Genomic DNA, 23,521 nt, shown 5'->3' with positions numbered 1-23,521 from the left:
ATCTGCCCAACAATTCCTCTGGTCATCCATAAAAAATTCTTCTTTTCTCAAGCATGTTCAGTGAATGTGACCACCATGCTTAGTACTTTCCTTGCAATGACCTTAAGCCTTGTAAAGCCAGTAGTCATGGCCATCATCACAGCCACCTGGCTCATGCAAGTTTGCATTGGATTCAGACAGACAGTAATGAAACAACGAATCCAAGAATTGGTGAGCCATTACCTTTAATCCTAGCTTGCACCTGGAGGGCAAGTAAAAACACATAGTGGGCTCCAAAACCCACTCATTCAGTGCTCACAAAGCTACTGAATTATCTGAGCTTCCTAGAATCAAAGGTTTCTAGCTCACCAGCCTTATTCACCTCTGTTCCCCATTTCCTTCTCTCTGCACAAACTCTGCACTAACCGGCTTCTCTTTCAGCATTCTGCCATCTTGGCTGCTTCTCCTGGCCTCCTCCACGTGGCCTTTCTCTGCTCTCTTCTCTGCTCTCTCCTCTAATGCTAATCTCAGGAACTGAGAGGGAGCAAGCTCCTGGTCTGCCCCACTTTATAGTGTAGAAACCAAAACCTTTAATCGAATATACAAACAAGAAAGTCTCTGATACAAAGTCACTGATCTGAGGCATAATGGGTTCCTCATGAAAGTGCACCACCCCACATCAAAAAAAGGTGGGAAAGGCTTAGTCCCAAAACCAAGCCCCAGGCTACAAGGATCCTGCCTGCCCAAAGCCCACCCCCAACACACATTAATATAATCGTGCCCATCACAAGAAGAAGGGCAACTATTATCACCTGGGTGAGTCTTCCACGTGGCAGAGCCATCTTTAACAAAGTGAGCAGTGAGCATAATATATATTATCTGCCCAACAATCCACCCCTATGCTCACTTAACCCTCCACAATCTACACCACTGGCATCCTTGTGCAAGGAAATTAGGCACATGACACAAATTACAACAAATCATACAGTTTCAACAATTACAAAGGTACATTTCACTAGTCTCTGAGCACTTTGTCAAAAGTGCAAAATCTCCTCTGCCTTCTTTCTAGCCATTTGAACAGCTTCCCAAGGCAGGGGAAGGGCCTCCAGCAAAGCCGCCCCCCACCCCATCAGGGTATTTCACACTGTCCAAAATCAATAAGTCCATCAAACAAAGGAGCCAGTGCTCACGCCAATCATAGTTCAGGAATCAGTCCAAGAACGTGGGGCCTCAGCCACCCCCCTCATTCCTGCTATCCTGGCAGATCTTACACTGTCCCAAAGAGGAGCACATGGCAATGGAAGTCAGCATTTCCATCTCGGCTCTGGAGAGCTTGATGGCATCCACCCTATGTCCCAAAATTGCAGACCTACCAGGAGAATAGTAGGTACTCCTTGCTGTTGGGCTCTCATCTTCTGGAGACTGTGGATTGCAACTCCAGCCTGATTCTCTTCATCCTCCAAAGAGGAAATGAAAACACCAGATCCTGCCGCTGGGCTCAACCCCCGGGCCGCTGCTTTCTGCTCAGCAGGCCTTGCAGCTCCAGCTCTGGCCTCAGCCTTGGCCTCCTGCCACTGCTGGCTCTCCACAACATCCAGGGTGATCTGCAACTCACGAACCTGTGATTCCTTCTGCAGTGGCTGCTCCATTTTCAAGCATATCTCATGAACCTGGTCAGCCTCCTCCGGTGTTTGCTCCAGCTCCAGGGTTGGCATCTCTTTCTCCCACGTTTGCTCTAGCTCCTTCCACTGCTCAGTTTGCAGGTCCTGGGCAGCCTCTTCCACAGAGCTCTTCATTTCCTCACGCAGGGCTGTAAAAGTCAGCCAGCCTATAGTCCCCAAAAGGACAGCCATGGGGAACCATAACAGCAGCCAGTCCTCTACTCTACCACTCAAAGGTGGTGGTGGCTTCATGCTGAACTGTATTGAATCCTGCCAGACTACACCAAATGTAAGGCCAGTAGGCATGGCCACCATCACAGCTGCCTGGCCCATGCAGGTTTGCATTGGATTCGGACAGACAGTAATGAAACAACAGAGCCAAGAACTGGTGGGCCATTACCTTTATTCCTGGCTTGCATCTGGTGGGCAAGTAAAAACACATACTGGCTTCAAAACCCACTCATTCAGTGCTCACAAAGCTACTGAATTATCTGAGTTTCCTAGAATCAAAGGTGTCTAGCTCACCAGCCTATTCACCTCTGTTCCTCATCTCCTTCTCCCTCACAAACTCTGCACTAACTGGCTTCTCTTTCAGCATTCCGCCATCTTGGCTGCTTCTACTGGCCTCCTCCACTTGGCCTTTCTCTGCTCTCCTTTCTCTGCTCTCTCCTCTAATGCTAATCTCAGGAACCGAGAGGGAGCAAGCTCCTGGTCTGCCCCACTTTATAGTGTAGATACCAAAACCTTTAATTGAATATACAAACAAGGAAGTCTCTGATACAAAGTCACTTATCTGAGGCATAATGGGATTCCTCATGAAAGTGCACCACCTTACATCATAAAGGGTGGGAAAGGCTTAGTCCCAAAACCAAACCTCAGGCTACAAAGATCCTGCCTGCCCACAGCCCGCCCCCAACACACATTAATATAATCATGCCCATCCCAAGAAGAAGGGCAACTAATATCACCTGGGCAACAGGCTTCTATGTGGGCAGCGCCATCTTTAACAAAGTGAGCATAATATATTTTATCTGCCCAATAAGCCTGTACTATTATTATCTGCCTCCTACTTATGAGAAAACTCAAGAGACTCTTAGAAGTGAGAGACTTGCTAAAGATTTCATAAACAAGGCCCTCCTACCTCCAAAACTTCCCTCTTTGTTACACACTGGACTTGGGTGTTTGTTATTCTGATTTTTTACAAGAAGCTGGCCCCAGCAAAACTCCTGAATTTGTTGTGGTTTGATTCCCTTCACAGGAAGAGAACACTAAAACAAATAAAAGAGCACCTGATTAGTGAATCAGGAAATCAAAGTTCTCATTTGGGCTATGCCACTAAATGACTATGGAGTTCTGAGAAAGTCACTACTTTTAAAGAATAGTATTAATAATTATATGGAGATAATTAATTATGTAGATTTTTTAATGAGTCAGTTTTTAAACACTTCAAATCTTCCTCACACACACACGCCCCCTCCCCCATCTCTACCAATATTTTCTAGGAATGTTTTACAATGCAAAGCCATACATCTGCATAATGCTTTCTTTGTTTATTGTTGTTGCTATTTGTTAATTTTATTTTGCTTTGTTTCAGGATTAGTTTATCCAAGACTGATTCCAGGTAGGTTTCCTGCCAGAACAGATGTTAGCATCTTGCAGAGCTGCCTAGAAACCTGCCACAGTTCCAAATTATAGTCTTCTCTAGCTAGGTTCCCCAAAACTCATTCGGGGGCTTGTACCATCAACATTACTTGTATAATTATACCCAGATGTTATTTACATTTCTGACTCTTGTCCTCTGATAAGGCCACAGTAGAGTTTTCCAGAGGTGGCTGACATGTGATGCCACAGCTGACTGAATGCAGAAGCAGATACGAGAACCCAGGTGTCTTCCAGGAAGCCAGACATTAGAGGCACTTGCAAAAATATAAAACAGTGCCACTGATTTTTTTCCTTCTGCTAACTTTTTTTTTGTTTTGTAAAATACAATATTTAATTCAAAATGTTATTGTTTGTGTTAACATGGAAAGGGTTGATTATTTTTAAATGAATCAATAAATATTTAAAGAAATGTATCAGTTTTTATTATTTCTAGTATAGTAAATATCAACATCTAGAACCCACGTAAACATACATTTTTAGAGTTGTCAATAATTTTTAAGAGTTGTGAAGGGTCCAGAGACCAAAAAATTTGAGACCCCCATTGACTTAAGGCAATCTATCCTGACAAGAGTGCTGAGAAGGGCTAGTGCTTCAGGCTTGCTTATACCAGGGAACGTGATCATTACTCAAGACCTACTCCATCCATCTGTGTGGCCCCCAAATGCAATGGGCAGAAACTCTAACTGCTGGCTGCTCTTATCTCAGTGAGCATCCAACATAGACCTATTGCAAGCAGAATGTGTTTACTCCTTGATCGTTCACGTGTACTCAACTCATTCAGTATCACTGATGATGTGTTAATTATCTCTATCTTGGTAATCTTTTCACAACATATATGTATATCAAATCAGCATGTTGTACACTTCAAATATATACAATTACACATGTCAATTATTCCTCAAAAAAGCTAACAAAAGAAAAACATTAGAATTTCTAAGAATTGTCAAGTTGTTAGGAAGGAGAAAAGGTGGGGGAAATCCACTGAAGAAGGTGAATTTTTTTTTTGTTAGTGAGGTATTTATGAAAAGGGAACTAACTTATAAGGTAAAAAGAGAATTGGTAAGTTTAAAGTTGAAATATTTTCTTGGCTACTCGGCAGTGTGTACACACGTGTGCGGGGAGAGGAGAAGGCTAATCACAAGGAAGATTAGATCAGCTGTAGAAAAGACAAAATCAGTGCTGATATACCTGTTAGGCACCGTAGACATAGTACCTGGGAGCCAGAATGCTTCATTTCACAAATACCGGTTCAGCGTAAGTCTTGTTGGGCCAATTATCTATATTGTTTTGATCTAGATTGCTAACATCCCATAAGAAAGGAAATAAAGACAAAAAAGGAAAAAATATATTAGAAAGCAGATCATGAAAGTATTTCAACTGTTAAATATATTCAGAATCTGGATCTTTAGGAAAAAATTATTAAAATGTATATGATGTTGGCAAAGCTAAAAAATAATTTAAGAAAGCACAAATAAAAACATTTCTGGGGGAATAATTCATGCAAAAATAATGTAAAATTACATATTTTGTAAAATGTGAAAACCCTAAGTTTTCTTTCCTGTTAATCTACATATAAGTTAACAAAACAGAATAAAGCTGAAAAATAATATATGAACACTCATGCAAAAATTTTGAATATCTTAAGAAATATTTCTAAAAGTCTTTTGAGGTCAAATGTTTTTATTGTGAAGTTTTTTAAAATTGTGGTAACCAATTCCTTTGCTTAATAAATCAATTTTTCTAGAAATACAAAAAGATATAAAACCACTCAATTTACTTCATGAAGCAGTTAACACTGATTTCAAAACATTGTAAAGATGGCACATAAAGGAAACTATGGATCAAAGAGACTTATTTATTCAAAGTAAAATGCCAGTGTATCAAACCCAGCAGTGTATCAAGAGAATAATGTACCAAAAAAGTAAAATTCACAACTGAATTGCAAATATTATTTATTATTTTTTAATCTAAATCATGTAAATAGGTAAAAAAATAAACATCCCAAGAGTTTTTACTCTTATTCTGATTAAAAGAAAGTAGTAATATAAAATTACTCTAAAATATTCTAATTATAACATCATCTACTTAAAAATTATTATATCCAAGTTAAAAGGATATAGACTCAAGGCCAAACTACTAAAAATAAAAATCAATCACACACTATTTCTTTATAATTATTTTATTATTTTATGCATCTAAAACTATTTATAATATACACATAAGGTATGTGTACACACAATACAGCAAAAGAAAAAAAATAACCATTTATACTGAGAGGGTTCCTCTCTGATTTGATTTTCCTTTTTGATCACTATCTGCTCTCAGCAAGAATAGATGGTATCCTGAATTCTGTATTTTATTATTCCCTTGATATATGACTAAACAATGTGCTGGATAGTTTTGTATGTGTTCTGGCTCTACATAAATTGTATCATACTGTATATACTATTTGCAATGTGCTTTAAACTTAATATCGTCACCAGAGTCTCACATGCTGATAATTGTAGCTGATTTTCTTTTGTTTTCATTATTGTTTAGTGCTACAGTGTTTGAATCAGCCACAGTATGTTTATTTTGTCTGTAAATGAATACTCAGATTATTTGCTTTTATGTTTGATTGTTTTGCTATGATTATTCTTGGGTCAACCTCTTAGTACACAATGTCAAGTATATTTGACTAGACACAGTGCTGTACAATAGACTTTTCTGATATGAAATATTCCACAAATCTGCACTGTGTAAGAAAATTTAGGGCAATTATATTTAATACTATTATGCAATAACTGGATTTTTTTCCTTCTGGAACTACAAATGGATTTGCATTAAAGTCTTCTCATTTTAGCCTCCACGGGTCTTAATATCTAATTCATAGTTTTTATTTTCACCTTTTTTTTGCCTTCCCTTCTATTAGATTAATGATACTTTTCCTCATTTCTTTATTTTTCTTTCTCTTCCAACTCTCTATCTCTGGTTTTTTAAGCAGTTATCCTTGAAATGTTATTATTCATATCTAATTTTACAGTCTAAAATTCATCAATGCATTTTCTATACTTTTAGACAATAAAAAATTAACAATGATTTAACTCTGATTATTCCATTTCATATTTACACGATTTTTCATTGGTATTTTGGTACTCAATTTCATATTTTAGTATATGATAATTTCTCAAATTGACATTAATTTTGTAGAACTGCATTAAACTAATAAAAATCTAATTGCATTATCATTTTAACATATTGTTGGCAATTTTATAAGGTTATATTTTTTATGAGCTTTAGGAAAAACCCATTTTCATTCATCTTGACATATTTTCAAGCCTCAATATAGCTGGGTATTTGTGCAACCTAAAATTAAATTCCTTAAAACTTATGCCAATTTTAGAGAAAATATCTGATTAGTAATTCTCATGAATAGTGTCAGCTGAAAATGAATCATCAGGAGAACTTCAGGATGATGGTCCTGTAGAAAATAAAAGCTCATTTTGATTGGTTTTGTCTATAAAACTATCCAGGTCTTCATTAAATCCTTTTACTTCCCATGGAAATGTAGTTATTTGCAAAAGTTCAATAAAAATCTGTCTTTACTTCTACCAAGATCTAATTGGACAAACTAAATTTATAACCATGACTATGCCAGAAATGTCACATTTGAGAGCAAGTTGTATTTAATTAGATAGGCTGCTATTCAGAAATAAGAACTTCACTTCTACTGCGAAAAAGATGCTTACAAAGACCATCAAAGAAATTGGTCCGGTACCTGTTCTACACTTTGGAATTATGTTTGGTAAAAAATGCCATTTCCTAGTAGACCAGAAATTTTGACAAACCTGGAGAATTTCATTAAAAAAGAATAATTCATTCACTTATAGGTTCTATAGTTGAGAGCTGAGAGATGCAAATTGGATGGTTCTTGCTTTATAGCCTCAAAATGGATAAACAGACAAGGGCAGTAAAATATATTTGTAGGCAGATAAAAGCAATCAAACACGACTCTAAGGGTCTTGCCAAGCCTCCAGACAGAAGTTAACTCTCCTCTTTAGTTCTGTTAAATACACAGTAAATTCTTTATGTGTTAATTAGCACCTCTTGTTGCCTCTGTATAAATAAAGTACACCAAATAGAAGGAAACATGAAATTAATTATACTCAGAACATTTGTGGGGTAAGCTTTATTCCGTCACATCTACTCCTTAGGTGTGGAGGTTAACCATGGTGCGAGGGGCAGGGAGTAGGGTGGGGAATGAGTTGGGAAGTGAGGGGAGATAATGGGTGAAACTAAAAGGTGAACTAACATTTTCCTGAGTTTAGCCTGGGCAAGTCTGAGTGAGGCGCGATGCCCTCCCTGGCCTTCCCACCAAACCCCATAACCGCAGAGGGAAAAGGGAGAGAACCTTTAGCGACGGTACTTGCACGGGGTTGGGGGTGCGGGTTCTTAGATCTTATCTTTGTGAGCCCTTGTTTTCTATTTATTTATTTTTTATTTTTTTGAGTAATTTCAATCAAATTAAATCATGGTAGTATTTACATAGGTATGGCTGGGCAGAATGTCAAGGAAACAAGAGAGAGTATAATACTTTGAGACTGGCAATAGTGGAGCGTCTTTCTCGGTGCCGATATGAAGAGCTGGGGACCTAGAGCAAGAGAGAGCTAAGTATGGCCAGGCCTCCGGTGGGGCAAATGAGATGCCTAGGGTGCAAATTTAAAGGATATATTCTCAAGGTACCTTCTCTGGCCCCTGACTCCCCACTCCTAGCTCATTGGACAAATGTTGCCCCTGGAGTTGTTAATTTCCCTATACTTCTGTTTCCTTTACAGCATTGGATATGGCCTTGAGGCAGACTTTGGGAAGACTCACAGAGGAAACTTGTCATTTTGTCACAGGACGTACCCCTGAAAGGGGATTCTGTGCCTACTCCCTAGAACTGCTCCTGAAAGCAGAGCTGGGCTGAAGGGAAGTGACCCTGGTCCCCAAGCTGCATTCTTTTCAGGCCACGCCCAAGATGGAGAAGTGCTCAGGCGCATCTGGCAGCATCTTACTCTGAGCTCTTGTTTGTTTGCTTCTTTAGCTCTGCCCATAATCAGTCCTGTCCTGGGCACAGCTAGGCATTTTAACACTCTCTGATTTTTTTTTTTAATGAGGTGGCATATCTAGAGGAATCTTTGTGGAATTAAGATAAAAATAACAACAAACACATATAGTGATCATTGCACTAAGCACTACTGAAAATATTTTAAATATATTTGGCCCTCCCAACAACCTTGTAGGATTTCAAAGGCAAAATTACTCTAGAGTTAGTAAAACTTACATTTCAGAATCAGGTATATAATATTATATTTGTAACTTTGTATTTATTTTTACAAATGATGCCTCCAAAACTGTATGAGCCTTAGGTCCCTAACACCTAGTCACACCCTTGTGTATAGAAAGACACACACAGAGAGTTCAAACACCTTGCCCAAATTTGTATAGCTAGTATAGTTGGCAGAGCCAGATTCAATTCCAGACTGTCTGCATTCAGAGCACAAACTTTCACTTCTAAATGGCATAGTCTAGGAAAGCCTGTATCTCTATGCCTAGCCTTCCAAATCATTCTGCTTTAAGTTATCTATCTCAGTTATGAATGAGAGAAGGCTTCAATGTTTGCAATTTCTGTTTTACTTGAACTTACTATCAATTTTGTTTTAATACTATGATTATTATGATAAATCAACAAATGCTATTACAATCCTATATTTCAGAGTAATTCTGATGTTAATAATATTTTTAAATTATATAAATTACCTCCCTAGGAAATAAAGAATCTGTGATTCAAATTCAGGTAAATCTGACCCAAAGTCATGTATTGAATACTTAAATGCTATTCAGTATTGCCTAAATTCACGGTCCTAAGTTCGCTACTTATGTTTCTATTTTACTTTTATTTTGTATTTATTGAATATTATTATTATTTGTTAGAAGTCATGCGTATGTTTTTGTAATGGTTGTAACAACCTTTCAAGAAAGTGGTGATTATCTTCATTTCAGGGGATGTAGCTGAGATTTGAAGTGTTCAGTACCTCTTCAGTTGCTCCAAAGCTAGTAAGTGGCAGAATCAAGATTCCCAATGAGACCTGAGTCTGAAGGCGAAACCTGGTGCTACCCCTATCTTATCTATTGTGGGGAGTTGGCCTCAGGGATACTGTACTTTATAAACCAAACATAGAAACAAGACCCACTTCCCCAAAAACCTGCTTCTCATGTGTGCACCAAATCAGAATTCCTTGTCCTTGAGAATTCCTTTTGTCCTCAGAACTTTGGTTCCAAAAGACTTGGCATTTTCTAAACACCAAAGAAATCCACTGCTAAACTATAAAAATTTATTCAAGGTTTTGAGGACTTAGTCTCCAGTAGGAGTTCTAAACACATCTTGAGCCCTCTCGGTGTCATCAGTGGAGTAAATGCGGATGCTCACAGGGTGCCAATATCGTCGCCATACCTGTGCTAACTACACTACCAAAATGTACCTTGTACTCATATTTGCATCTCCATGGGACTATTCTATTGAGTAAAATATGTCACCAGACAGAAAGGAAGGATTTTTCTTTGTCCTTAAGTCTGGCTTGAATTGATTTTTCTAAACAGCTCCAAAGTGTGTGCTTTCATTCTGTAATCCATCCTAAGTGTTTTAAAATAAAAAGAACTATCAAATCCGTTAGCAGAATGAGACCTATTGATGCCCAGAAAGGCCGATTTATATTCCGTTGGTGCCATGGCAAGCGGCATGATTGATATTATTCAGATTTGAGACCTGGAGTGATAAATAGTAGCACATGGCCAAGCGCCACACTTCAGGGCTCACAGGCCCCTTGGTGAGTTATGGTTTTGTTTTGCCCCTGGTTCTTGTAGGTTGAAAACTTCTTTTTCATAAATTAATCAGTGATGGCATTTTGCATTTCTGATTTGTTGCTTTCTCAGAAGGCCTTCACGTGTAGTTTGTAATGCCAAGTGGCATAGTTTCAAGTTGCCCCCCAAAAGATAGGAAACAATTGGATAATCAAACGCTTTCTTTTTGTTATCATGGCAAATAAAGTAACACATTCTCTAAATGTTGAATGGATATAAGAAGATTTATTAAAATATTTGTAAATGAAAAGAAATAACAACAAAGGAAAACATATTCTAATGACCCATTTTAAGAAAAAATCAATTTCTTTTGTATTTTCCTGTCTGATCTTTTTCAGATTCAATTCTGTACTCAATTGTAAGTTTAAACATATTGTTTTCTTTAAATGTTTTTGAATCATGTATAAATAAAATGCTGTGTGAGATTTTTTTGTGATTTACTTCTTTTCCTCTACAGCATAGTTGCAATATTTATTCATGTTGATACTTATAGCTATAATTTCTCTTCATTACTGTATATGATTCTATTGTATGAACATGCCATAACTTATTTATCATTTCCCAGTTAATGGAAACTTGAATAGTTCCTACTCTTTTTCAGTCCTGCTATGAATATTCTTATATATGACCATTCCCAGGTATATCACTTGGTATACGTGAGTAAGAGCAGTAGTATAAGTTTAAGGGGGACACTGCATTGATCTGATACACTTACATGTTGCAATATCATTGCCTGTTTACTTCATATAATAACTCTAAACTACATTTACAACCCCATTTTATGGATGAGGAAAGTGAAGTGCAAAGAGATCAGGTGAATTCGCTGAAGTTTCACATCTAGTCAGCAGCAGAGCCTTTGAACCCAGACAGCTTGTTCTGTAGCCTTATCCCATCCAGTAGAGTCAGAAAAACACCCAGAGTAAACTTCAAGCAGAAAACTCCATTCCCTCCTAATCAACTGCACCCTTCTAATGACAAGAAGACATCGTTGAGATCCTCACAGTTTAACTTAGTAACATGTACTGCCACAAGGTCATTTCTATAGAATAATCCAACTTCCTTTTTTATTTTTACATTGGAAGCTCTATGTCATCATCTGTTTTCAGATTTTTAAAGTTTTAAATAAATATAGATCCACAGGAAGTTGTATAAAATGTATAGGAAATTCAGTGTCTTCTTCACCCCGGGTTCCCCCATGGTACCACCTTGTATAATTTAGTACAATATCAAACCATAAAATAGACATGGGAATAATCCACAGACCTTCCAATTTCACCAATTCTACACACACTCATGAGTGACTATGCATGCGTTGTTCTATACAATTTCATCACAAGTATACATTTGTGTAACCATCAACACAACCAAGATAGAGAACTGTTCCATCACCACAAGTCTCTTTCACACTCCTACTCTTCTCCTCATCAATATTTAACAGTAAACATTTAGGCAAAGCCCGTGCACCTATACTTAGTTATTACCCAAATAAAAACTTAAAAATATAAGGGAAGCAAAAAAATAGCAGTTATGATTATGCAAAAGCACTAGCTGACCCTGAAGTTTCTGGATTTGGGCACATTTTTTTGGTTGCATTTGGATGTAAAGTACCCCAAGCCTTTGCTTGGAAAGTCTTTAATTTAAAATTTATTGATTGAGTTTAGAGAGAGGGTAAGGGATAAAGAGAGAGAGAAGAGTGGAACATTGATATGTTGTTCCACTATTTATGCATTCACTGGTTGACTCTTGTATGTGCTCTGACCAGGGATTGAACCTACAACCTTGGTATATTGGGGTGAAACTCTAACCAGTTGAGCTATACCCAGTCAGGGCTTGCTTGTAAAGTCTTTGTTTTCAGCTCAGAAGAGAGCAAAGCAGACAAAGAAATTCTTTTCATCATTGGATTCAAGTGGAAGTGGCAATTCATTATTCTATTCTCAATTGGACTAGGTATTAGAAAACATGAATAAGTGTCTTAACACTAACACTTCTGATCTTATGATTGTACATTTAACCTCTGAGGCCTCAGTTTCCTCCTTTATTGAATGGGGATAATGGATATAAGACCATTTTATAAAGGTTAAATCTGAATGCCAGCGTAATAGAAGACTGGTCAAGTGGTCATCTCTTCCTCTTCTACATATTCCATTGAGCAGTAACTATACATTTACCTTTTAGAAAACATCTCCATTGCTACTGACTTGAAAACAAAGTGTCCCGCTGGGACATTGTGAGGGCTGATAACAATTCAGATTTCTGAGGCACACGCTGTGAAATACCTGACTGAGAAGAATAGCTGTTGTCAGATATACTTGATTTGTCAGAGAAAACTGAAGGACACTGTCCCCTGGCTCAGATATTCATCAGAAAATGGAGGTCACATAGATAGCACATGACTTAAGTTTCTTCTAGCTAGTCACACATAAGATGAGCTACAAAACCTTGGCATTTTCTTGGGTTTTAAGTTTGCAATCCTGAGGAAAAACAAGACAATAGGGAGTACAGTAGACCACATCATAGGATATCTCATTTATCATCTTATGGTGTTCTATATACAGAAATTCTGGTAGAATAGAAAGAACCCTGAACCAAGGAAGCAGAAGACATCCATTCTAGACAGAGCCCTGTCATATTAATGACCTTGGGCAAATCACTTGGCCTTTTTGAGTCTCATTTTATTTGCAATATGGCATACACTTAACTGCCCACCTATCTTGTATGCTGTTATGGTAAGTAAAATTTAAAAACATATGTAAAAATGCTGTGTGAATTGCCAAGTGGTATATTGTATATACACACATATATAAATACATATGTTTTAGATATCATTACAATTACTATTGCCATTTTTCAGGAAAAAGAATACATGTATGTGGAATTGTTCTACTCCTGACAGTCTAGAAACCAAAAAGCAATTATCAGCTGAAACCTGGAGTGCTGTGACACTCAAGATACAAGGTAAGGACAAAAGCTGACTATAGATCTCACTTTAGTGGTATAGAAAGTATGTGCTATGCACATGCTGTGCCTTCCAGGGAAAGGGGGAGACTGGCTCTTATTTGAGAACCAAGAGTATGTTGAAGTATTGACCCTTCTAGGAGAAAACACAGATACAAATCATTAATTTCTCTCTGGTGATGGAAACTGCCACTCATTTTGACTAAGGACTTCATTCCCAAATTTTGTTGTTCATTAGGATTGTCTCGCTTTCTCTCTCTTCCCTTCCTCTCCTTTCCCTTATCCTCTCCTTCCTGGCCCCCCTCTCTTCTTTCCTCTTCTTTCCCTCCCTCTCAAGATCCAGTAGAGAGGATAAAAATGTGGGAGCTTGGATGGACAAGCCCTTTAACAAGCACCATTGCTTTTAGTTTAATTCCACAGTAAGGCTGGTTTTATCCTGCCCCTTTATCAGATCAGGAAACCTACATGCAAAGACCTCAAGCAATTCATTCAAGGCATATAAGTAGCACACTTACAAACTCAATTAAGTCTAATTTAAGTCCAGTTCTTTTATTTTTTTCTTTCTAATCATCATTCACAGCATAATATAGAGATGTTCATGGATTGAAAGGTCTTCTCTGTCCTCCATGATGGCTAAAATCTTTTCTACTGAGAAGTAAGAAATTGTTTTTTTCTTTTTCTCTTTTTTTAAGGAAAATCATGAACTTAACTAATATCTGAATTTTATCCAAAACCCTTGTGAGCAGTTTCTTACTAAAGGTTATGTGCAGATTTTTTGTTTTGCTTTGTTTTTGGTCTCATTAATCAAGAAAATAGAAACATTCTCCAGGTAACCATGTTAAAAGAAACTAGAGTCCTGAGTAATTGGATTCTTGTTCTAATTCTGGAGAAAACTTACTAATTGCTAGAAAAAATACCAAAGTTTATTTTTATAACTCTGGAGTTTAAACGGGAAAAATTCAGAAATACCAGTCATGTAGCAAGGTAATTTTCTCTTACAATATACTATTATTTTGAACTATGTCAACCCAATTATGTATCTAAGAAATTAATATTACTTTGATACAGAAATAAAATCTTTTTAATACTCAATAGTGAAGATAAATGAAATATCCCTGATTGGTCTGGCCTGTGGTGGCACAATGGATAGAAAGTCAGCCTGGAATTCAAAACCCTAGGCATGCCCGGTAGAGGCACATAGAACAAGTAAGCAATGAACAACTAAAGTGAAGCAATGATTAGTTGATACTTCCTTCCTGTTAACTCCCCTTCCCTCCACTCTCTGTAAAAATCAATCAATAATTTTTTTTAAAAAATGGCTCTGATTGAGCACCAATTTGAACTTGAAAATCTGGATTTCTAGGCTCTGTTGAGTTGTTAGGGCTCTTACTTTTGAATCCAGAAGGTGAAAGAGTCTAGCGGACTCCTATACAGAAATGAATTCGGCTTCTGTTTCACCATCAGCCACTCCAAGGCTAACAGAGATCTGTATAGATAGATACACAAATAGGAAAATTCCAGAAACATAAAGGAGTCTACATTTTAAAGAATCTTCTTTGAAGGTTCAAAAAGTTGGGTTTAAAAGGAATAGAATTAATTCATGAAATTTAAAAGTTAAGAAAAATTTAAAACTATTTAGAAAATATCTGATGCTTTGTTTTGTTTTGTTTTTTGATGCATTTTTGAAGGCACTGCTAACTGCGTGACAGTCAGTTAGCTAGGTACAGAATGGTGGGGTCGCACACATTTTCCTTTATAGGTTTGTAAATGATGCTTTTTTGTCTTCAGATTTCATTTGCATAGAAAAAAATTGGGATCTTCCTAACATTAACTTAATTAATGTTTTGCTGGAATGTTTGGGGGATTCTTTATTGTCAAAGTATAAAGACTCAATCAGGCTGTATCTGGGAACGTACTCTTTTTCCCCAAACTAGTGATCTCTTGGTTAATGATAAAACACTACAGGAATTCCCAGTAAAGTAAGAAAGAATAACCGTTTTACTTAACATTGTTAAAGCTTTCAAAAGTGAAGATAGAAAATAAGTAGGAAGCAATAAAATTATCTTTTTTTCCCTCTAACTTTTATAAAACAACAGACCGAATTATCATTACTTGTAGGAGATTTAAGTTTCTTCTCATAAAACTCAATAAAATCAACAGGAGAAAAATTATAAGGCTGTTTAATGAAATAAAATCTACACCAAAAAAAAAAAATCAAAAGACTTTACACTAGCAATAGAGAGTTTAAAAAAATGGTAAAATTAATAATTGTAATAACAGCATAGAAAAATATAGATAATTACTAATAATATAAAATTTGTAGAAATTATATGTTGAAAAATCATGTAAACTCAAACAAAAGGAAATAAATCATCTCAGAAAAGAATAAAATATTACAAAATTTTTAATTATTTTCAAATTAATTTTTAAATTGTTTTAAACTTAATAAAAACTATCCTTCTGATAAATTGTACAGGTTAAATATGTCCTTATACAAAGATCAATTTCATTCAATTATAATTAGAATTACTTTGTTTTGTTTTGTCGGCATAAAAAATTTTAATTATTCTTGGGTAATTAAGCATGCAACTTACTTTTGACATTTTAAAAAAGAAGAGTTATAATAGAATTCTTGGTCCTATTGGATTTTAAAACATATTAGAAGATAAGTAATTAAAACTGTAATACTGGTGGAAGGATTATTGAATGAATCAATTCATAGCACAGAGAATGACTATGTGTGTGTGTACATGCATGTGTGTATGACTTTAAGAAAGTGGAGATGAAAATATATATGTGCATCTATATATGTATAACTTGCAATTTATACAAATCACTTGGAGCATCAAGGAAAATTGGTTAAGTATTCAGAAAAAAAATGCAGTCTTTCTGTCAATACCATACAAATACTTAAATACTTAAAATACTCTAAATACTTAAAAGCCGCAATTCTCAAATTGTGGTTCCGCAAAGCCTGCAGGTTTCTATCAAGGATCTACAATATTTTAAAAAATTATAATAACAAAGCTTGTGTTCATATTTGCACAGATCCTGCAAAAGCAATAGTAAGCCAAACTGCTGGTGTGTTAGCATAAATCAGAGCAATGGCACCAATTGTACTGCAGTTGTATTCTCCACTGCCATCTCTAGCAGGAAGAAAAGTCAGTGTCACCTAAGAATATCCTTAAAGATGCAGCAAAAATTATTAGCTCTACTTCATTTTGATCTTCTAAGGGGAACTTTTATGTCCTGTATAATAAATGGAAGATATGCACATAACATTCTGCTCTATATGGAAGTACAATGGTAGCTTTGAAGAAAACAATCAGTGACTGTTTGATTTAACTCAACTAGTTGCTTTTTATTTATGAAACACCATTTACTTTGAAAGAACAACTGATAGGTAAATTATAGTTAATGAAAAAAAAGAGCCTGTCACATCAAGGAACACATATTTTGCGAATGACAACATATTTTGTGAATGACAACATTTGGGCTTTCAAGCAAAAGTTAGAATCTTAGAAAACTTGTATTTATCATCAAGAGTTTGACAGAACTTGTATCCAAATACTTAAAGACTTTTCTAATGAGATAGGTTATAATAATCCTGAATATGATTGTTCAGGTACTGTATAATGAAATGTGCTATAGTTTGAAAGGTCTACATAATTCAGCAAACCAATATTTTCCAAATGTGTAATGCATTATATTCCAAACTCATGTAAGATATATCCACCATTGTCTGAAAGGCCTATGAGCAGACTCCACCCTTCTGAACTACATATTTTTATGAAACCAGATATTTTCCACATATTTGACCAAAATAATCTATCAGAATTTAATTAAATGAAGAAGTAAGGTATGATAATCTAGCTGTTTTCTATTAAGTCAGATATTGAAGAGATTTGCAAAAATGTAAAGTAATGTCACCCTTTTCAATATTTTTTATTTTAGAAAAACTTTTTTCTTAAAATATTATCAATTATATAACATGTAGTGAGTTATTGTTTTGATAATTTTTACATTATTCATAAATATTTGTAAAATATCTCAGCTCTAATTTCAAATACAGTGTATATGGCAGCTATAACTCACATAAATAAAAGCTGTCTGAAGTCAATAATTTTTAAGAGTGTAATTGGATTCGGAGAACGAAATGTTTGAGAATCACTGATTTAAACTATTCATTAAAAAAATCATAAAGCACTTGAAAAATATTCTTACTTAACTTCTTCCTGTATAAAGTAATTACTTAACTTCTTCCTGTATAAAGAATTCAACATGCAGACAACCAAAGAAAAATTCAATGTTATTATACAAAATAAAAAATGTAAATTGCTTGTGCATGAAGAAATATCTTTAAAAGTCTGAACAGTTACACACACAACAAAATAGAAGATATATTTGACAAAAGGTTAGTTTAGCTGGGCTTGTAGTGGCACAGTGGATTAAGCGTCGATCTGCAATGCTGAGGTGGCTGGTTCAAAACTGTGGGCTTACCTAGTCAAAATACATAAGAGAAGCAACTATTACTAATTGATGCTTCCCTTTTCTCCTCCCTCCACTCTGCCTTTCTCTCTCTCTCTCTCTCTCTCTCTCTCTCTATCTATCTATCTCTCTCTATTTATCTCTCTGTCTTGTCTCTCTAAAATCAATCAATAAAATTTTTTTTAAAAGTTTAGTTAAAATTAATATTTTACAGATATTCTGCATAAATCAATTAAACAAAATAAAATGTATGATTACAATATGAAAGTAAGAACAGCTCATAAGCACAAAATAATACACATACAGTCACATTCTCGCAGTCTTATTTATAATTCAACAATTGCCATATAGAGAAGACATATTTGCCTTTTACCTACCAAATTAACTATTAATATTTTATTGATTGTTTTTTTAGAGAGGGGACGGAGAGGGGGAAATAGAGAGAGAGAGAGAAAGGGGTACAGAGAGAGAGAGATTTGTTGTTCCACCTATTTATGCATTCATTGGTTGATGCCTATATGTGCCCTGACCAGGGATTGAACCCACAACCTTGGTGTATCAGACAATGCTCTAACTAACTTAGCTACCCAGCCAGGGCACAAATTAGTTATTTTCAAAAGAGATAACACTCGTTCTTGGTTAAAAATAAAATATAGATTCAAGCATGCTTTCAGATATTATTTGTGAGAATATAGAATAGTGCAGTATAAAGTTCTATACCTATTAAAACTATGTTATAAAGAATTATCAATATGTAAAAATATATATGCTATACTGGTGTACAAACAGAATGTAATGTTGCATGACCAATATAATCCTAGTTATATGCAGTACTCAGGATGGGGGTAACATTTATTTTCTTCGGCATGAAAGCAAACTTCTTTGTCCTTCTATCTTTGCCTTCGGCTTTTCTCACTGTCAATACATTGGTCCTGTCTCCGAGACAGTGATTGGACTTTTAAGAGAGAAAGAAAGAGAGAGGGACATACAGGGACAGACAGACAGGAAGGGAAAGATGAGAAGCATCAACTTGTAGTTGAGGCACTTTAGTTATTCATTGATTGCTTTCTCATATGTACCTTGACTGGGGGGCTACAGCAGAGTTAGTGACTCCTTGCTCAATCCAGTGACCTTGGGTTCAAGCCAGTGACCTTGGGCATCAAGCCAGCTAACATGGGGTTATATCTATGATCCCACGCTCAAGCCAGTAACCCTGACTTCAAGCCAGATGAGTCTGTACTCAATCAAGCCGGTGACCTCAGGGTTTCAAGCCTGAGTCCTCTGTGCCCCAGGTCGATGTTCTAGTCACTGTGCCACCACTTGGTCAGGTTAGACTTCTAATCATTTAATTATATTCTCTGATTATTTAGGAAATTGTATTTATAATTTAAAAAAATCTCCAAAGGGAAATTTCTCTGTCCAGAATTCTACAGCTTCATAGATTCATAGATTTTGATCAGAATGTAAAATGATACAAACTTTCTGAAAAAAAAACCAAACAACAGTCTGATAACTATCACACAACCCAGAGATTGTACTTCTGGGCATTTATTCCAGAGAAATTTAATCTTACATTCAAACAAATATGTATATAGATATTGATAGCAGATTTATTCATCATAACTTTAAAAACAAGCCATATGTTCTTCACAAGTGAATAAACATAACTATATGGTATAGATGGACCAGAGTTTATTCATATATATATGATAGAGTGTTAGACTGGGATGCAGGGGAGCCAGGTTTGAAACCCGAAGTTGATGGCTTGGCTTGAGCATGGGCTCATCCTGCTTGAGTGCAAATTCACCAACTTGCGTGCAGGGTTGCTGGCTTGAGTGTGGGATCCATAGGCATGACCCCATGGTTGCTGGTTTGAGCCCAAAGTTCACTGGCTTGAGCCCTGGGTCACTATCTTGAAGCTCAAGGTCGCTAGCTGAAGCCTAGGTTACTGTCTTGAAGCCCAAGGTTGCTGGCCTGAGCCCACGGTTGCTGGCTTGAGCAAGGGGTCACTCACTCTGCTATAGCCTCCTGATCAAGGCATATATGAAAAAGCATTCAATGAACAACTAAGGAAACACAATGAAGAACTGATGTTTTTTTATCTCTCTCCCTTCCTGTCTGTCCCTATCTGTCTCTCTCTCTCTGTCACCAAATAAATAAATAAATAAATAAATAAATAAATAAATAAATAAATGTTAAATAGTTAGAACTCTTTATACAGGCAACAACTTGGATTAATTTTCAGAAAATTATGCAGAGTAAAATAAGTCAACCCCCTCAGGTTAAGTACTACGTTATTCCACATATGTTGCACTTTGAAGTGGCAACCTTATAGAAATGGAGAATGAAGTAGTGGTTGCCAGGGGTAAAGATGAGAGAGGAGCAGGTAGAGGGTGGGGGGAGTGTGGTGGGCAGGAAGCCCAGTCTCCATGGTGATGAAACTGTTCTACATCCTGATTGTGTCAATGTCACTCTCCTGGTTGTGATATTTTATTATAGTTTGTCAGATATTTTCATTTGGGCAATTGTGTGAAGGTTATATGAGATAGCTTGTATTATTTGTTACAACTGCAAGTGAATCTACAATTATCTTAATATCAAAAGGTTTAATTTAAAAAATTTTTTAATCACAAAGAATAGGTCAAAAGAAGAAAAAATATTATGAAATGTATGAACTCTATTTTTAACAATAAAAGGAAAAGATATGGGTAAAATGCCTACATATTTTAAATGGTTTCTTCTGAATCTATAGGAATATTTTTTTCTATACCTCATCTTTATAACTGAATGTATTTCCTAAATTTTTCTTAAATGAGCCTATTTAATCATAATCAATAAACAAGAATATTGCTGTGTATTGGACATCTAAATTGGGCTGTATACTATTCTAACTACTTTATATACACTTTCAGAACTGAGTTCATGTTTGTAAAGGTAAAGAATACTAGTATATAATAGCACTCTATGAGTGTTTTTAAATAAAATAATAAATCACACCATTTAATTTTCAATACCTTTATAATATGGTTATATTATTAGAATTATTTTATAAATAAGAAAACAAAGGCAGAAAAGGTTAAATGACTCCCCTAAGCTTACACTGCTAATATGGGTTTGGGTCAGTATTCAAATAAAGACAGCAGTTTTTAAGTCTGTATTCTTCACCACTACAAATTTAACAGATCCACCATCCCCTCCAATTCACTCCTAGCGATCATCTGTTCCCACAGTGTTTTTGTTTGTTTTTATTAACATAATTTATTATCTTGCTTGGAGCAATGGATAAAGCACTTTTCTCAATAGTATAGGCACTTGTGATGGGACTAAGAGGCAGGGAAAAGTTAACTTGCTGATATCAGCAAAAAATAAACGTCTTCCTCCACAGTCACATTGCTGCCGTCTTGAGGGTCATATGATAGTGGAGAGGCTAATCACATTGTACTCATAGGATGGCCAGGGCTGTGAATCACAGCTTTATGTGGATGAAAGTATCCTTACCTTTGGGATTTTACTCTACTACTTCCCAATTTACAAAATTTGCTGACTCTAACAACTTTTCTATTCATCAGAATGAAGTAGCAACCATCTAATCTTTAAAGACTCTGCATAGTTATTGCTTAAAAGTTATTAGCCGAAGAATCATTTACTTACTACTCTTAATTGCTATATACAGATGAGGTTACATACCATTAGAACAAAGTCAATTAGGACATATTTTACAACCTAGAAGATATTAATACTTATTACCATATTTAAATTTGATTTCTTTTCATCAAACACATTGTAAAGCATCATCTTTATGACCATTACTGATGCTTTAACATTTCTGTGCTGAGATATCAAGACAAACTAATGAGAAGTAATATAAAAATTTTAAAATAAGTATAGGCCCACCATTTTAATCAGTAGAGAATTAGAACAGCAATAGGCTCATAATAGCAATAGGAATAATTGCTAATATCCACTGATGTACAACATACCTGATAATCAAAGCAGCATGCAAGTTGAACAAGCACAGATAGACAATAGCTGAAATCCCTATTACATCACTAATAAGCAGTGGTAAATCATAGACATAACTCCCCATATCTTTTTTCTTTGATTTACTTCACTGAGGTATAATTGACAAAATATAAACTACACATAATTAAAGTTAAAATTTTATAAGTTGTGACATGTATATACTATAAAATTATCAACACAGTCAAGATAACAAATATTCATCACCCCCCAAATTTTTTATGCCTCTTTTAAACCCAACCCTGTGACGCCTCCTTCCTCCTCTACACTGATCTTCTTTCTGTCACTATTGACCACTTTGCATTTTCTAATTTTATATAAATGAACTAATACAGTATGTATTATTTTTCTGTTGAGCTTTTGTCACAAAGCATACTTCTTTTGAGATCTATCTATGTTGCTGTGTGGATTAATAATTCATTACTTTTTTAAGAGAGGGGAGGGGAGATAGAGAGACAGACTCCCTCATGTATCCTGACCAGGATCCACCAGGCAACCCATGTCTGGGGCTGATGCTCAGACAAAATGAGCTATCTTCAGTGTTTGAGGCTGATGCTTAAAACAATCGAGCCACTGGCTGCGAGACGGGAAGAGAGAGAAAAGGGGGGAGAGAAGGAAAGAAAAGCCGAAGGTCACTTCTCATGTATGTGCTGACAAGGAATTGAACCTGGGACATCTGTATGCTGGGCCAATGCTCTATCCACTGAGCCAACTGGCCAGGGCCAGTTCATTAATTTTTAGCATTGAGTAATATTCTATTTTATGGGTTTATCACAATTTGTTTATTCAGTCATCAGTTAGTAGACGTTTAAACTGTTTTCAGTTTTTGGCTATTACTGATAAAGCTGCTGTGGATATTTATACCTACAAGTGGAATGGCTGTGTCATATGGTAGGTATATGTTTCACCTTTTAAAAAATAATCAATTTTTCATAGTTTTATGAGATGCCACATTCTCATCAGCACTGTGAGAGGATTCTCATTGCCTTACATCCTTGTTAATACTTGCTATGGTCAGTTTTTAAATTTTGTACAATCTACTAAGTTGTGTAGTGGTATCTCATTTGTAATGTACTACCATCATCACCATCTATCTCCAGAACTCTTTTCTTCTTGTAAAAGTGCAATTATGGGCTGAAGGTACCCAGGGCTGTTGGCCCCATCTACGACACTGTGGACGAGCCTAGGGTATTTCTTCCAAGAAGCAGGTAAATTGATCTCACTTGCACAAGGGCCACTTAACTATGTCTTGCCTGAATAGTCAGGTTTTTTATTCTTCCCTTGAAGATCTCTGTTGTGGCTGTTGATAGTCCTATTTTCTGCTGCTTTGTTTAATATATATATATATATATATATATATATATATATATATATATATATATATATATATAGTGTTTCCTTTATTCCTCCTACCTCAATGCCCCACTCATATTTCAGGCTGGGACCTACCCCTAATTTAGAGCTCTCTTTCCCCCTTTTGCCAACTTCTATTATGAATTTACCTTTGCAACCCAGCTTAGTGTATCCCAAGGTTCTCTTTACCAAGCCACAGTCACAGAGCTCCAGGGAAAAGCAACCTGGTCTCATCTCTCCAGGCAGAGGAGAACAGAAGCTCCATCTCCACACATGCTGCAGATAGTTTTTCCAGTCTACCTGAATCATTACCAGCTAGAAGCAGCAGTCATTGAGACTTGAACGTGAGCTGCAAAGTATAGAATTGTGACAATTCCTGTGCCATGTGGACTTTTCCTGGACTCCTGTTCCTTGTGACAGCTTCTAATTGACTGAACTGGGGTTGGGTTGCATTTGCAGGAATTTAGAATGGTGTTGGTGCCAACTTGGACTTGGTGAACATGTTAAGGACACTACTCTTT

This window comes from Saccopteryx leptura, chromosome 1 (assembly GCF_036850995.1).
Source record: "Saccopteryx leptura isolate mSacLep1 chromosome 1, mSacLep1_pri_phased_curated, whole genome shotgun sequence".
In the NCBI taxonomy this organism is placed as follows: domain Eukaryota; kingdom Metazoa; phylum Chordata; class Mammalia; order Chiroptera; family Emballonuridae; genus Saccopteryx; species Saccopteryx leptura.
The sequence above is the reverse complement of the archived record's forward strand: the minus strand, read 5'-3'. Positions refer to the sequence as shown.